At 39.5% G+C, this 18687-nt stretch overlaps 1 protein-coding gene across 5 annotated transcripts in view; it reads right to left on the reverse strand.

Moving 5' to 3' along the window:
• Positions 1-18687, reverse strand: part of LOC129868630 (neuronal PAS domain-containing protein 2-like) — a 76406-nt gene that overhangs the window by 34157 nt on the left and 23562 nt on the right. Inside the window, exon 1 of one of the 5 annotated variants that reach the window (XM_055942774.1) lies at positions 583-903. The exons of the other annotated variants lie outside the window; for them this stretch is intronic. The gene's annotated coding sequence lies outside the window, so the exon portion shown is untranslated. Of the gene's footprint in view, positions 1-582; positions 904-18687 lie in introns of those variants that run through there. 5 annotated transcript variants of the gene reach the window in all.

Consider the following 18687-nt stretch of genomic DNA (forward strand, 5'->3'; position numbering starts at 1 on the left):
CACAATCATAGAAAACAAAACACATTCGTCAGTAAAATAGATCCTCAATCAGCCTGTTGAATTGCCCTAGAGGCACCAATTCATCACATTTTAGAGAACCTTGGAGATTATTCCACAATTAAGGGGCAAAAACACTAAAAGCAGATTTACCTAACTCAGTGGATATTGAAGAGATCTAAAGTCCCAAAAGCACTATGTTCTAATCAAGGTAAACATGGTTTTAAAATGAAGTCTCTCAAAAAAAGACAACTCATTCACTTGCAAGGACACACTATACTTGTAAATCTATACCAGTGAGCTGAATTGTCATTGTGCCTTTTAAGAAAATGATTAACTACGTTGTGAAATACACACAGGACATAACACTTCTCTATGAAAATAGACATAGAACGTATAGAAATGAACATTGTATAATAGTTAGCCTAGTTTATTTGTATGTTGACATCTTGGCTTTAAAAGCAGAAGCCAAAAGATATATCCATCCAAAATGGAAGCAACTGCCAACCTATAGCCTACTGTACGTTTTAATTAATACAAGACTAGAGTGACACAAAATGCAAAGGACATTACAATCTTACATACCTTGAAAACTGGACTTTAGATCCATACTTTACTTTTGAATGTACTCATTTTCCAACAGCCTACTGTGTAAGTCACCGAGCCAACTAGCCTAAGCTTGACTCACCACAAGCACATCGCAAACAGATCATAGTGTATACAGACGCTGCCTAAGTATTATTCAAAATACAATTTGAGTAACATCCCTATTCAGAACATAGATTCCAGGAGTAATCATTTTCAGGTCTATGCTCGGTCTGTTTTCCTCTACCACTCAACATCCTCCGTTGACAGTCCCTTGTAAACAGGACTGAGCCGCTGTGAACAGGGAAAGTAGGTCAGTCGGTAGCTCAATACTTAGCTAACGACATCATTAGCAACCGGCTGTGCAACACACAACTAAGAGTATATAGTGAGAAAATAGTTTGAATAATAGACTATTGACACTTGAATGCCATTTCGGGACACATTATTCTGAATTTGAACGTTTGTAATTCATTTCAGTGCCGAGTTTCTTCCATGTGAATTGAAACATTGTAACCAACAGAGGGTAGAGTAGGACGTGTAGAAACTCGGATATGTTCGAGGTTTGCTGTCAATGAGTTTGCTCCCAATTACTACATTGTAATAATGTTGCCAATTATGTATATGATCGAGGCCTTATTGTCACCTGTATCATGTAGCCTATAACCTCCTGTGCATGGTTGGCAATTCATGGCATGTTGACAAATATTGAAATTAGAACCCGTGTGGCTCAGTTGGTAGAGCATGGCGCTTGCAACGCCAGGGTTGTGGGTTCAATTCCCACGGGGGGACCAGGGTTCAATTCCCATGGGGGGACCAGGATGAATATGTATGAACTTTCCAATTTGTAAGTCGCTCTGGATAAGAGCGTCTGCTAAATAATGTAAATGTAAAATGTAGAATTAAATGAATTCTATACTGAAAACTTCACAATGAATGACATTTGACCAGTCTTTTCTAATGCCCTGGCCTGGAGCCTAACAAATAATACTGAACAGTGTAATTCTTAAAAATATTCAGTACAGTAGGCCAACATACAAGCAGAAATAATTTCCAAAAATTGTCAGCCTATTCTAAGAAAATATCTGGTACTGTGGTTGCCTGATGCTACCAATAAGATCTCATTCACTAGAACTCTAAGACACATGTTCTATAAAGGCTACGCTTTACAAATAATGTTAGTACAATTTACAGAATATTTGTCTGTTCAGAGAAGTCTATTCAGAGTCTAATAATTTAATTAAACATAATTAAACCCAACTGAACAAAAGAGTTTATGCTACTCATCATCTCATTGTACGAAGTACTGCATCTTCCCAATTTGTGATATCAAATGAGGACCTACCAGAGTAGCAGAACAATCAGGGAACAGTTAAGCAAAAGGGAATATTGGATAGGTCCTGCAGACAGAGTAATAAAATATACACAACCCAGTTATGGGAAATAATAAAATAGCCCAAGATCTGATAAGCTGTAACAACAACACACAAACCCACATTTACAGTGCACACATGGCGCACAGATTCAGATTCGACATACTCTTCTGTATTATTACAAAAAAAATATTCAGTAAGTTCCATGAATAGCCTTTGCATGATATAAAAATAAGAATTTGTTCTTAACTGACTTGCCTAGTTAAATAAAAAATAAATAAAAAATGTCCCTACACTAACAACCTTGCCGGATCATCTCCGCTACACTGGTAATATTGATATATCAATAAATGGGTTTTGAACTGGATCTCATCTACTTACAAAATTGTTTTACTGAATGCTTTCTGAATACCAAACTCAGGCTACTGTACACATACACAATAAAAACACGTTTTGCTTCTTTTTGTGTGTATCGCACACATAAATGCAGACACCTGTTACTCTGATGAATCTTCAATAATTATAATAATGAGGGACATATGGACTACTCATGTCAATCACAAATGTGTCACACACAGTTTAAGCACTGTAATACTTATGCTCTTGATTTAACAATACAATTAAAATGTATTAAAACACATCTGTCCTGGGTTAAGTCTGTTCCCATAGACCCGTTCCACAGTTTTTCTTTGTAATGTCAAAATCATTTTAATCACTGTATTTGATATATATTTTTAAAATTGACAACTTACAAATGTGCGTTTCTTTCTGCAGTCCAGGTGACATTTAGTTCACTATCTACAGCTTGAGACAGCCTCCTCATGAAAAGGGAAAACAGATCAATGAGGAGGCTTCCCAAGCCATAAGAGCCATAACTACTTATCTGGCTGCAATAAAACCTTATTACTTTGTTTACCTGAGAAATGTAACATCATGACACGTTTCAACTTTAAACTTGTCAATTCCTTAACTAATTAAAGCCATAAGCTTCCTGTACCAGAATGATGCTAAAGTCTCAGAGGTGGAAATGTGTCCTTTCCACACAGGCTTTAGCTCCAAGACCTGTCTTCGAACTCAAACTGGATACAAAACGTGACTGTTTCCTTTTGAGACCTTTGGAAATACCTCAGAGTATAAGCTGGATAATACAAGGCTTGGTTTTTAATGGCAGCAATAGTCAAACTGATACAGAAATAAACACAGATTCAAAGGAAGCAGTATGCACACTCAGAAACAAACCTGGGATGCCACTATTTCACTCACCAATGTTAAAGTATGCTCTCTATTCTGTAATCTCCCGTGGACAGATGAAACGGTGAGAATCTGTCAAGGCTCACATAGAATTATGTGATATGAGCAGCAGTAGTTCCTGGTTTTGGGTTTTCGTCTTTGATTATTTGGACGAATCAGGATTGGACGAAGGCGGTACTTAAACTGGTGCGGTGATTTTCAAGCCTGATAAAGGATGATAAACAGTTTCCACTAGATTCCACAGCCACAAAGTTAAAATTGGCTGTATCATTTTTAAAAAAATGCTTATTGGCCATGATAAACACAGGTGAAATTAGCGGAAGGGAGGAGTTTGGCCGAGAGTTTTGTTTGTGAGTGAGGAGACTTCGCCTCCTTCCTTTGTACAAAGGTAAACACAATTGTTAATGGAATTAACCCCAGAAGTAAAAGGGTAAATGACAAACTTTCGCAAGATAATTGTACTTCTGGGTAACCGAGATGATCTATTCTGTAACCATTGCCATGTACTGTGTATCAAAGACTCATGGGAACCTGTCCACACCACCCATGCAGTAGACACTATAATCTCTGCTATGACCTGTCTTCTTCTATTTCACTGTATTTTATTAACCTTAGCCAATTGCAGTAGTAATATTGTAAAAAAAACAATAATAATGCTTCATCTCGTAATGACAAAATGCAAGTTGATGCAGAGATTCTGGCAGGTTTTAGATACCTGATTTCCCTTCGACAGTCTTTCAGTCAGAGACACACCAACCCCCAAGCTATTTGTCTACACTACTGTCACGACTTCCGCCGAAGTCGGCTCCTCTCCTTGTTCGGGTGGCGTTCGGTGATCGACGTCACCGGCTGTCTAGCCATCGCCGCTCCATTTTTCATATATCCTTTTGTCTTGTCTTGTTCCATACACACCTGGTTTTCATTTCCCCAATGAATCTACTTGTATTTAACCCTCTGTTTCCCATCATGTTTTGTGTGTAATTGTTTCATGTTATAGTGGTGTTTTATTATGCGCTTCACTTTTGTTATGTTCCGTGTTTTGAGCGCATTTGATTTATGTGGTGCTCTCGTTTTTGGAACTAAAATAAAAGTGTGCCTGTTTACATCACTCTACTCTCCTGCACCTGACTTCGCCTCTAATACACCCGTTGACAACTACCATTCAAAAGTTTGGGGTCACTTAGAAATGTCCTTGTTTTGAAAGAAAAGCAAAAATGTTTGTCCATTAAAATAACATAAAAATTATCAGAAATACAGTGCAGACATTGTTAATGTTGTAAATGACTATTGGTAGCTGAAAATGTCTGATTTTTTATGGAATATCTACATAGGCGTACAGAGGTCCATTATCAGCAACCATCACTCCTGTGTTCCAATGGCACGTTGTGTAAACTAATCCAAGTTTATCATTTTAAAAGGCTAATTGATCATTAGAAAACCCTTTTGCAATTATGTTAGCACAGCTGAAAACTCTTGTGCTGATTAAAGAAGCAATAAAACTGGCTTTTTTTAGACTAGTTGAGTATCTGGAGCATCAGCATTTGTGGGTCCGATTACAGGCTCAAAATGGCTAGAAACAAAGACTTTCTTCTGAAACTCGTCAGTCTATTCTTGTTCTGAGAAATGAAGGCTATTCGATGCGAGAAATTGCCAAGAAACTGAAGATCTCATACAACCCTTCACAGAACAGCGCAAACGGTCTCTAACCAGAATTGAAAGTGAGTGGGAGGCCCCGGTGCACAACTGAGCAAGAGGACAAGTACATTACAGTGTCTAGTTTGAGAAACAAATTCCTCAAGTCCTCAACTGGTAGCTTCATTAAATAGTACCCGCTAAACACCAGTCTCAACGTCAACAGTGAAGAGGCGACTCCGGGATGTTGGCCTTCTAGGCAGATTTCCTCTGTCCAGTGTCTGTGTTCTTTTGCCCATCTTAATCTTTATTTTTATTGGCCAGTCAGATACGGCTTTATCTTTACAACTCTGCCTAAAAGGCCAGCATCCCGGAGTCGCTTCTTCACTGTTGACGTTGAGACTGGTATTTTGCAGGTACTATTTAATGAAGCTGCCAGTTGAGGACTCTAATGATCAATTAGCGTTTTAAAAGGATAAACTTGGATTAGCTAACACAACGTGCCATTGGAACACAGGAGTGATGGTTGCTGATAATGGCACTTTGTACGCCTATGTAGATATTCCATAAAAAAATCAGCCATTTCCAGCTACAATAGTCATTTACAACATTAACAATGTCTACACTGTATTTCGGATCAATTTGATGTTATTTTAATGGACAAAAAAATTTGCTTTTCTTTCAAAAACAAGGACATTTCTAAGTGACCCCAAACTTTTGAATGGTAGTGTAGTTCAAGAGAAAATCCTGAAATTAGAATTTTGCCCTAACCTTTAGAACCTATTACTCCTTATATGGCTACCTAGACTTTTGCATTTTCCCCACCCGCCATTTTTATGCTGCTGCTTCTCTCTGTTTATTATCTGTGCATGGTCACTTTACCTCTACCTACATGTACATATTACCTCAATTACCTCGACTAACCGGTGCCCCTGCACATTGACTCTGTACCAGAACCCCCTGTATGTAGCCTCGCTACTGTTATTTTATTGTTGCTCCTTGATTATTTGTCATATTTCTCTTTTTTTTCTTCTTAAAACTGCATTGTTGGTTAAGGGCTTGTAAGTAAGCATGGTCAAATAACTCAAGCATATGGACACAAACTATAGGCCAAATATAATGGCACTGATTGGCTTATAGGTGGCACTGTTATAAGCAGTCTCACTTAAACCTTCATATCCATCGCCCCGTTTGACCTAGAGACTTGAAACGTTGTATGTAGGTGTCTTTCATCATGCTGAACAAATTTGTCTCAAGGACCTATAAAGTCCATCAGAATAGACTTCCCTCCATCTTGACCTACCTTTGAAAAACATTTTAAAAAGTCAAAATAACACGGGATGTAAGCCCATGGTACATTGCTTAATTAAGCTTGAGAAAAGTTAAATAAATCCACTCCACAATGGCTGATCAACTTGATACATTTTAGGGTCAAAGACATTACCATGATGAACCATATTAAGTTTGGCATTGATATCTTAAAAAATACGGAAACTATTAACAATGAACTTTTTTTAACCATGTAACGTTAATGAATTATTTTTTTCTTCTCAAAGTCAGATTATTTCCAAATGAATAGTCCCTAAAGAGTTTGAGAAAATAACATTGATGGATTCAAAGATGGCCACACTATAACAGTAGATGCATATTAACACATACGCTAATATGCTAAAATATTCTTCTTCAAATGAACCATTGGACCAAATGACACCAAATGTGGAACGTAGGCCCATGGTACACGTCTTAACTTTGTTTGAAAGCTAAGGGATTGGTCAAAAGATGGCTGAGTTATTGACAAAAAAAATCAGATTTTACATGTCCATTTAAACCCCTGTAAATCTACTCCACAGTGGTCTATCAACTTGAAACGTGTAATCGCTATCATGGATGTCCGTAAAATGAACCACAATGTATTTGGTATTGATATCTCAAACAACAAGGAATCTATTAACAACTCATTCTTTGCATTTGTAACACTAATGCTCAAAATCATCAGCAATCAATCCTCATGAACCATACATCAGATTCACTCCAGATTTTGTAATTAGACTCATTACATCAGTCTTTAACCCAATGAGTCCCACCGTAACGCCGGCATGTTTTGGACTTCTAACCCCTTTGAAACATTGCGTGTTTGAGCTACAGACTGGGCTTGGATTTGTCTATTTCTTCTGCAACTGTATCTACCAACCATTAGAGTGTGTGATTAACGGGAGCTACAGCGTTGTTTGTGAGACAAGGGCGGTTCTCGAAGGGGCCCGGGGCAGGGTCTTTTAACAAAACGCCTGTAGAGTATGAATGGTTTGAGCAACAAACTATTAAAAACCTGAGACTCTCATGGACTCTATGCTCTATGACACTCATAAGCTACACAAGAGTTGTTAGAAGGGGTTCTTCTACATAGATGATCATTGGAAATCCCAGGACATAGTGTCATAATACTGTTATTAGTTCACATAGTTGCTGTCAAAAACTCCAAACAGTTGTCACTGACTAGTTGCATATCTATTTCCCAGTGCACAAATCATTTCTGTACTTACAGCATTTACAGTCGTATGAAAAAGTTTGGGCACCCCTGACAATTTCCATGTTTTCCCTTTATAAATAATTGGGTGTTTGGATCAGCAATTTCATTTTGATCTATCAAATAACTGATGGACACAGTAATATTTCAGTAGTGAAATTAGGTTTATTGGATTAACAGAAAATGTGCAATATGCATCAAAACAAAATTAGACAGGTGCATAAATTTGGGCACCCCAATAAAAAAAATCGCATCAATATTTGTTACAGCCTCCTTTTGCTAAAATAACAGCCTCTAGATGCTTCCCATAGCCTCTAATGAGTGGATTCTGGATGAAGGTATTTCGGAACATTCCTCCTTACAAAACATCTCCAGTTCAGTTAGGTTTGATGGTTGCCGAGCATGGACAGCCCGCTTCAAATCATCCCACAGATTCTCAATGATATGGATGGCCATTCCAGAACATTGTACTTGTTCCTCTGCATAAATGCCCGGGGAGATTTTGAGCAGTGTTTTGGGTCGTTGTCTTGTTGAAATATCCAGCGCCGGCGTAACTTCAACTTTGTGACTGATTCTTCAACATTATTCCCAAGAATCTGCTGATATTGAGTGGTATCCATGCGACCCTCAACTTTAACAAGATTCCCAGTACCGGCACTGGCCACACAGCCCCACAGCATGATGGAACCCCCACCAAATTTGACTGTGGGTAGCAAGTGTTTTTCTTGGAACGCTGTGTTCTTTTGCCGCCATGCATAACGTCCCTTGTTATGACCAAATAACTCAATCTTTGTTTCATCAGTCCACAGCACCTTATTCCAAAATGAAGCTGGCTTGTCCAAATGTGCGTTTGCATACCTCAAGCGACTCTGTTTGTGGCGTGTGCAGAAAAGGCTTCTTCTGCATCACTCTCCCAAACAGCTTCTCCTTGTGCAAAGTGCGCTGAATTGTTGAACGATGCACAGTGACACCATCTGCAGCAAGATGATGTTGTAGGTCTTTGGAGGTGGTCTGTGGGCTGTTTTTGACCGTTCTCACCATCCTTCGCCTTTGCCTCTCCGATATTTTACTTGGCCTGCCACTTCTGGCCTTAACAAGAACTGTACCTGTGGTCTTCCATTTCCTCACTATGTTCCTCACAGTGGACACTGACAGCTTAAATCTCTGCGATAGCTTTTTGTAGCCTTCCTCTAAACCATAATGTTGAACAATCTTTGTTTTCAGGTCATGTGAGAGTTGTTTTGAGGCCCCGATGTTGCCACTCTTCAGAGGAGAGTCAAAGAGAACAACAACTTGCAATTGGCCACCTTAAATACCTTTTCTCATGATTGGATGAACTTGTCTATGAAGTTCAAGGCTGAATGAGCTCACCAAACCAATTGTGTGTTCCAATTAATCAGTGCTAAGTAGTTACAGGTATTCAAATCAACAGAATGACAAGGGTGCCCACATTTTTGCATATCCTCTTTTTTCACATCTGATTTAATTTCATACAACTTAATATTGCTACACTAAACATCTTTGTCTGGACAATACCCCAGTACTCAGCTTTTATTAGAAAATGAATGGCATGCCACTGTGATCATTTTCTGTGACGACAGAGTAAATTGATATGCTGCCTCAGAGGGGTGCCCAAACTTTTTCATACGACTGTACATAAATACTGTTTTTATCAGGTCTTTGCACTAGCAGAATTAATTTTATTGACATTTGTCAATAAAACTCATGAACGCAACTGTTTATGTTAAATTTGTGGTCTACTTGTAGCCATCTTTTTCATGAAAGTAAAATGGTTCAACACATTCATTGTGAGGCTAAATATGGAGGCTGGACATGCAGATAAATTAAAGTCAGATAAATGAAAAGCTGATTTTTTCTGGAGTTTTGGGACTGATAGGGTAAATGGTTTTGATTATGTATCATTTTTGCTGCATTCAAATATGGACACACTGTACCTATATTAGCATATGTTAGCACATGTGCTAATGCAAAAATACTGGAAAAATCTCTTCTCATGAACCATAAATCAGATCGACTCCAGATGAGTTGATACATTCAAAGTCGGCCACGCTATACCACTAGATGGCACCATAGCACACCAGGGCTATAAGTACTGAACCGATGAAAAAGGGGCCATGAAATTTGGTATGTAAACTTTATATACAGTATCAGTAAAAAGTTTGGACACACCTACTCATTCCAGGGTTTTTCTTTATTTGTACTATTTTCTACATTGTAGAATAATTCTGAAAACATCAAAACTATGAAATAACACATATGGAATCATGTAGTAACCAAAAGAAGTGTTAAACAAATCAAAATATATTTTAGATTTTAGATTCTTGAAAGTAGCCACCCTTTGCCTTGATGACAGCTTTGCACACTCTTGGCATTCTCTCATCCAGATTCAAGAGGAATACTTTTCCAACAGTCTTGAAGGAGTTCCCACATATGCTGAGCACTTGTTGGCTGCTTTTCCTTCACTCTGCGGTCCAACCATCTCAATTGGGTGGAGGTCGGGTGATTGTGGAGGCCAGGTCATCTGATGCAGCACTCCATCACTCTCCTTCTTGGTCAAATAGCGATTAGCCAGCCTGGATAATGTTTATTAATTATTAAATTATTAAAAATACTCATAACGTTCCACCCATGAGGCCACTAGAGGGCGATTTGGTCATTTGACTGCAGGAAAGGCCTACGCACTGTAATTTTGAATCAGAATTATTCAAATAAATGTAGCATCGTTTTGATTGAAATAAGGTTATCTGAGTAAAAAAAAGTTCCCTCATGCTTGTCAAAAAAGTACCCTTATTGCATGATGATCACAGAGTGAACTGATTCCAGGATGATGATGCTGTATCACACTGAAAGAACAGTTCCTATGCCAGTGGCCAACAAGTCGGAGGCATATATGATTCATAAAGATCTCCCACATTTTACTGCATTATTCACTGTCCGCCTACGTAGAGATTAGTTCCTCTCTGTTATGTAGGTCAGGCGATTGAATAATGGGATGACACTCACTGTTCATAAACAGTGTCCTTCTACATAATAAATAGTGTATGTCACTCTGTACCTAAAGCCCAGCTGATGCCCTCAGATCTTAGAAAAAAAGAGAAAAGTATTTTAACACGGCTAAAAATGTGATGTTTAGCCACACTGCCTCTAGCAGGCATCTGTGATGCTGGTGTCTGTGATGTCATCACAGTCGTCATCTGAAGCCCTGACTGTCATTCATCAGGCTGGGATATTTCTGTTCTCTCTGTGTTCCCATGGAAACGCTGTGTGGCGGAAATGCATGTGGTCCTGTCTTTTCTATCAGCCAACGCAGTCCTGTCCCTCAACTCACTGAATCAAAGCAGAGTCCTACCATAGGTCCAAATATAACTGGAAGGTAGTCTTAGAATGGCTCTGTTTCCACAAGACTGAGGACTGACTTTCTAAAGCCGGAAGAAATACAAACCTACACTTTTCAAGTGCAGCATCCACATTAGTGTTGGCAAAACTAAGAGTAAATGTTTGATAAATATTTGATGGAATTGATGTTCACGATATTGCCACAATATACTCTAGGTCAAGATGTTTTATTTAGATCACATGTCCCATCTGACAAAAGGTCATCATGTCCTCATGTCCTCACTAAGATGGACTGTGTAGACAATGTTCCCAAAAGGAGAGACAATGTTCCCAAAGGAGACACCTTTGGAAGCCCTGAAGCAGCAGAAATAATGTGAGTGGAGAGCAGCTGACCAGTCTGAAAATCACAAATCTACCTCAGAATGAAATTCATGCCACGCATGCATGGACTGAGTGAGTTCTGGTGGATGTTCACATATTCCTTGTCGAGATAAGATAAGGATATAAAAAAAAAGATAAGGATATCTTATCTTATCATTTTGGGTGTCATTCAGCGTAACTGAATGGAATTGGATACTTTGCTTGGCATAAATTACACATGACATGCATTTGAAACTAATGGACCTTACATTAAATATACAAGCAGCCTACAAAAGCACGCAATAAATGTATTTGTCATCTTGAAAATTATGAGTGACATGAATATAGTTGTTGACCTTGAAATGAACCATTATTAGGTGACAAAAAAATCAACATCCAAAGGTGATTATTTGTATTTATTAAGGCAGCAGCTACACTTCCTGGGGTCCAGCAAAATGAAGGCCATTCATACAATTTTAAAAACATTACATTCACAGATTTCACTACACACTGTGTGCCTTCAGGCCCCTACTCCAGCACTACCATATTCAGTGCCTTCGGAAAGTATTCAGACCCCTTGACTTTTTCCACATTTTGTTAGGTTACAGCCTTACTCTAAAATTGCTTAAATTGTTTTTTAAATCATCAATCTACACACAATACCTCATAATGACAAAGCAAAAACAGGATTTTATAAAAACTAAAAACATTGACATAAGTATTCAGAACCTTTACTCAGTACTTTGTTGAAGCACCTTTGGCAGAGATTACAGCCTTCTTCGGTATGACGCTATAAGCTTGGCACACCTGTTTTTGGGGAGTTTCTCCCATTCTTCTCTGCAGATCCTCTCAAGCTCTGTCGGGTGGATGGGGAGCGTCGCTACACTGCTATTTTCAGGTCTCTCCAGAGATGTTCGATAAGGTTCAAGTCCGGGCTCTGGCTGGGGCCACTCAAGGACATTCAGAGACTTGTCCCGAAGCAACTCCTGCGTTGTCTTGGCTGTGTGCTTAGGGTTGTTGTCCTGTTGGAAGATGAACCTTCGTCCCAGTTTAAGGTCCTGAGCTCTCTGGAACAAGTTTTCATCAAGGATTTCTCTGTACTTTGTTCTGTTCATCTTTCCCCTCGATCCTGACTAGTGTCTCCCACTCCCTGCCGCTGAAAACATCCCCACAGCATGATGCTGCCACCACCATGCTTCACCATAGGGATGGTGCCAGGTTTCCTCTAGAAGAGACGCTTGGCATTCAGGCCAAAGAGTTCAATCTTGGTTTCATCAGACCAGAGAATCTTGTTTCTCATGGTCTGAGAGTCTTTAGGAGCCTTTTGGAAAACTCCAAGCGGGCTGTCATGTGCCTTATACTGTGGAGTGGCTTCTGTCTGGCCACTCCACCATAAAGGCCTGACTGGAGGAGTGCTGCAGAGACGGTTGCCCTTTCAGAAGGGCAACCGTCTACACAGAGAAACTCTAGAGCTCTGTCAGACTGACCATCAGGTTCTTGGTCAACTCCCTGACCAAGGCCCTTCTCCCCGATTGCTCAGTTTGGCTGAGCAGACAGCTCTAGGAAGAGTCTTGGTAGATCCAAACTTCTTTCATTTAATGATGATGGCGGCCACTGTGTTCTTGGGGACCTTCAATGCTGCAGACATTTTTTGGTATCCTTCCCCAGATCTGTGCCTTGTCTCTGAGCTCTACGGACAATTCCTACAACCTCATGGCTTGAGTTTTGCTCTGACATGCACTGTCAACTGTGGGACCTTATTAGGACAGGTGTGTGCCTTTCCAAATCAAGTCCAATCAATTGAATTTACCACAGCTGGACTCCAATCAAGTTGTAGAAACATCTCAAGGATGATCAATGGAAAAAGGATGCACCTGAGCTCAATTTCGAGTCTTATAGCAAAGGGTATAAATTATTATGTAAATAAGGTGTTTCTGTTTTTTAATTCTAAAAACCTGTTTTCGCTTCTTCGTTATGGGGTATTGTGTGTAGATTTCTGAGGAATTTGTTTAATTTAATCGATTTTACAATAAGGCTGTGAGGTAACAAAATATACTTTCCAAAGGCACTGTATCTACAGTACAAAATCCATGTGTACGTGTGTGTATAGTGTGTCTGTTATCGCGTGTGTGTGTATGCGTGTGTCTGTGCCTATGTTCGTGTTGCTTCACAGTCCCCTCTGTTCCATAAGGTGTATTTTTATCTGTTTTTTATCAAATTTTATTGCTTAAATCAGTTACTTGATGTGGAACAGAGTTCCATGTAGTCATGGCTCTATGTAGTACTGTGCACCTCCCATTGTCACGCCCTGGCCTTAGTATTCTTTGTTTTCTTTATTATTTTAGTTAGGTCAGGGTGTGACATGGGGGAATGTTTTGTGTTTTGTCGGTTTTGGGTGGTTATATGGTAAAGGGGGTGTTGGGTGTAGTGTATGGGTTTGTGTTGAGTGAATGTGTCTAGCTGTGTCTATGTTGGGTGTAGTTGTCTAGGAAAGTCTATGGTTGCCTGAATGGGTTCCCAATTAGAGACAGCTGATTTCTGTTGTCTCTGATTGGGAGCCATATTTAGGGTAGCCATAGGCTTTAGTTTGTTGTGGGTAATTGTCTATGTCTGAACGTTTGTAGCCTGTGTATGTGCACTACGTTTATTAGCTTCACGGTCGTTTATTGTTTTGGTTAGTTTGTAAGTGTTTTTGTTTCGTTTTTCCTTCTTCTCAATAAAAGGAGGATGGCTTATTTTCCAAATGCTGCGTTTTGGTCCGTCTCTCCCCCACACGATCGTGACACCCATAGTCTGTTCTGGACTTGGGGAATGTGAAGAGACCTTTTGTGGGGTATGCATGGGTTTCCAAGCTGTGCGCCAGTAGTTCAAAACAGACATCTCAGTGCATTCAACATGTCAATACCTCAAATTAATACAAGTAGTGATGAAGTCAATCTCTCCTCCACTTTGAGCCAGGAGAGATTAACATGCATATTATTACTATCAGCTCTCTGTGTACATCCAAGGGCCAGCCGTGCTGCCCTGTTCTGAGCCAATTGCAATTTTCCTAAGTCCCTTTTTGTGGCACCTGACCACACGGCTGAACAGTAGTCCAGGTGCAACAAAACTAGAGCCTGTAGGACCTGCCTTAGGGCTGTTAAGAAGGTAGAGCAAAGCTTTATTATGGACTGACTTCTCCTCATATTAGCTAATGTTGTATCAATATGTTTTGACCATAACAGTTTACAATCCAGGGTTACTCCAAGCAGTTTAGTCACCTCAGCTTGCTCAATTTCCACATTAGTTATTACAAGATTTAGTTTTGGGTTTAGTGAATAATTTGTCCCAAATACAATGCTTTTAGATTTAGAAACATTTAGGACAAACTTATTCCATGTCACCCACTAACTCCAGCTCTTTGTTAAGTGTTCCAGTCATTTCCGTCACTGTAGTAGCTTACATGTATATTGTTGAGTCATCCGCATACAGTTAAAGTCGGAGGTTTACATACACTTAGGTTGGAGTCATTAAAACTCGTTTTTCAACCACTCCACAAATTTCTTGTTATCAAACTATAGTTTTGGCAAGTTGGTTAGGACATCTACTTTGTGCATGACACAAGTCATTTTTCCAACAATTGTTTACAGACAGATTATTCACTGTATCGCAATTCCAGTGGGTCAGAAGTTTGCATACACTAAGTTGACTGTGCCTTTAAACAGTTTGGAAAATTCTAGAAAATGATGTCATTGCTTTAGAATCTTTTGATAGGCTAATTGACATCATTTGAGTCAATTGGAGGTGTACCTGTGGATGTACTTCAAGGCCTACCTTCAAACTCAGTGCCTCTTTGCTTGACATCATGGGGAAATCAAAAGAAATCAGCCAAGACCTCAGACAAATAATTGGAGACCTTCACAAGTCTGGTTCATCCTTGGGAAATTTTTCAAAATGCCTGAAGGTACCACATTCATCTGTACAAACAATAGTACGCAAGTATAAACACCATGGGACTACGCAGCCGTCATACCGCTCAGGAAGGAGACACGTTCTGTCTCCTAGAGATGAACGTACTTTGGTGCAAAAAGTGCAAATCAATCCTAGAACAACAGCAAAGGACCTTGTGAAGATGTTGGAGGAAACAGGTTCAAAAGTATCTATATCCACAGTAAAACGAGTCATATATCGACATAACCTGAAAGGCCGCTCAGCAAGGAAGAAGCCACTGCTCCAAAACTACCATAAAAAAGCCAGACTACGGTTTGCAACTGCACGTGGGGACAAAGATCGCACTTTTTGGAGAAATGTCCTCTGGTCTGATGAAACAAAAATAGAACTGCTTGGCCATAATGACCAATGTTATGTTAGGAGGACAAAGGGGGAGGCTTGCAAGCCGAAGAACACCATCCCAACCGTGAAGCACGGGGGTGGCAGCATCATGTTGTGGGGGTGCTATGCTGCAGGAGGGACTGGTGCACTTCACAAAATAGATGGCATCATGAGGACGGAAAATTATGTGGATATATTGAAGCAACATCTCAAGACATCAGTCAGGAAGTTAAAGCTTGGTCGCAAATGGGTCTTCCGAATGGACAATGACCCCAAGCATACTTCCAAAGTTGTGGCAAAATGGCTTAAGGAGAACAAAGTCAAGGTATTGGAGTGGCCATCACAAAGCCCTGATCTCAATCCTAAAGAAAATGTGTGGGCAGAACTGAAAAAGCATGTGCGAGCAAGGAGGCTTACAAACCTGACTCAGTTACACCAGCTCTGTCAGGAGGAATGGGCCAAAATTCACCCAACTTATTGTGGGAAGCTTGTGGAAGGCTACCCGAAAAATTTGACCCAAGTTAAACAATTTAAAGGCAATGCTACCAAATACTAATTGAGTGTATGTAAACTTCTGACCCACTGGGAATGTGATGAAAGAAATAAATGCTGAAATAAATCATTCTCTCTACTATTTTTCTGACCTTTCACATTCTAAAAAATAAAATGGTGATCCTAACTGACCTAAAACTGAATTTTTACTAGGATTAAATGTCAGGAATTGTGAAAAACTGAGTTCAAATGTAACGATTCTCATTGGTGGAAGAAGAGGAGGACCAAAATGCAGCGTGGTAAGTGTTCGTCATATTTAATTTAAACTGAACACTACACAAAACAACAACGAGGAAATACGAAAATGAAACAGTTCTGCCAGGTGAACATACACTAAACAGAAAACAATCACCTACAACACACAATGGAAAACAGGCTACCTAAGTATAGCTCCCAATCAGAGACAACGATAGACAGCTGCCTCTGATTGGGAACCACAACAGGTCAAACACAGAAATAGACAAACTAGACATACAACATAGAATGCCCACCCACATCACACCCTGACCAAACAAAACACAGAAACATACAAAGCAAACTAGCAAACTTCAACTGTACATATACACACTGGCTTTACTGTCATTAGTAAAGATTTTTTTAAAGTAAGGGGCCAACACAGCTGCCCTGGAGAATTCCAGATTCTACCTGGATTATGTTGGAGAGGCTTCCATTAAAGAACACCCTCTGTTTTCTGTTAGACAGGTAACTCGTTATTATATAGCAGGGGTGCAAAGCCATAACACAAGTTTTTCCAGCAGCAGACTATGATCGATAATGTCAAAAGCCGCACTGAAGTCTAACAAAACTGCCCCCACAATCTTTTTATCATCAATTTCTCTCAGCCAATCATCAGTCATTTGTGTAAGTGCTGTGCTTGTTGAGTGTCCTTCCCTATAAGCATGCTGAAAGTTTGTTGTCAATTTGTTCACTGTAAAGTAGCATTGTATCTGGTCAAACAATTATTTCCAAAAGTTTACCAAACGTTGATAACTTGCTGGTTACTATATTGTGATCACTACATCCGATGGATCTGGATACTGCTTTCAAACTAATTTCTGCAGCATTAGTAAAGATGTGATTAATTCATGTTGATGATTTCATTCCTGTGCTGTTTGTAACTATCCTGGTAGGTTGACTGATAACCTGAACCAGGTTGCAGGCACTGGTTACAGTTTGAAGCTTTTTCTTGAATGGGCAGCTTGATGAAAGCCAGTCAATATTTAAAATCACCCAGAAAATATACCTCTGTTGATATCACATTACATTATCAAGCATTTCACACATGTTATCCAGCTACTGACGGTTTACACTTGGTGGTCTATAGCAGCTTCCCACCAGAATGAGCTGTAGGTGAGGCAGATGAACCTGTAGCCATATTACTTCTACAGTATTTAACATGAGATCCTCTTCAATCTTTACAGGAATATGGTTCTGAATATAAACAGCAACACCTCCACCATTGGCATTTCTATATTTTCTGTAAATGTTATAACCTTGTATTGCTACCACTGTATCATCAAAGCTATTATCTAAGTGAGTTTCAGAGATAGTCAGAATATGATTGTCATCTGTTACTAGCAAGTTATTGATTTCATGAACCTTGTTTCTTAAACTACATATGTTAACGTGGGCTATTTTTGAGCATTTATTTTCTGGTACGCTTACTTGTTTTCATTGCTTTACTGGGAAACTTAGCAGAAGTAGATATGCTCATGTTATTTATATTAGTGCAGGGTGAGCTGCACACAGTCGACTTCCTCATAGGGCACAACGCCTCAATGCTAACAGTATAAATCTGGTTCATAGACACATGATTACTGCATACAATAGTTGTAGGATCAGCAGAGGCATTCAGGGCAGTTAGATGGACATAAATTAGGTAACTTACATTGTGTCTACCAATGCCCCTGGTGTAATGTACATTTTCTGAAGCATTATGACAACTCTGTGTCACAATGGTAGGGATTAGATGAGCTGGGCTTGGGTCATTGATAAGTCATTGTCTCAACGCAGCCTTATAATGCTGTGAAAGGATCCAGGAACCCAAATTATTTGGGTGAATTCCATCCTCCTTATAAAACGTGTTTTGTTTCCAAAAGATATTGAAATTGTCAACAAAAGTTACACCCATTGAGCTGCAATAATCCCGTAGTAATTTGTGAAGAGAATGAAACCTGCTAAAGCGTTCAATGCCACGATTCAGAGGGCACAGGGCCAGATACGATGGTTCTTTTGTTAGTGTCTAGCAGAAAGTCAAACAGTGTCACGATCGTTGTAATGTGGAAGAGAGGAGGACCAAGGCGCAGCGTGATACGAATACATACTTCTATTTAATAAACGAAGAGAAACACTAAACAACAAAACGAACGTGAAGCTATAAATCACAAGTGCAGACACAGGCAACTTACATATAGACAATAACCCACAACACAAAACAGGCTACCTAAATATGGTTCCCAATCAGAGACAACGCAAAACACCTGTCTCTGATTGAGAACTATATCAGGCCAAACACTTAGAAATAGACAAACCAGACATACAACATAGAATTCCCACGCAGATCACACCCTGACCAAACAAAACATAAAACATACAAAGCAAACTATGGTCAGGGCGTGACAAACAGCTCTTTAAAATGCCGTTTCAACTGTTCAGAGCTGCTCTTCATAATGCCATTAAAACCCACATGGACTATGATAGAATCGATTTAAATGTCCTGACGTAGTACATTCGGGAGCAGCTTAG

This window comes from Salvelinus fontinalis, chromosome 13, assembly GCF_029448725.1.
Source record: "Salvelinus fontinalis isolate EN_2023a chromosome 13, ASM2944872v1, whole genome shotgun sequence".
Lineage (NCBI taxonomy): Eukaryota > Metazoa > Chordata > Actinopteri > Salmoniformes > Salmonidae > Salvelinus > Salvelinus fontinalis.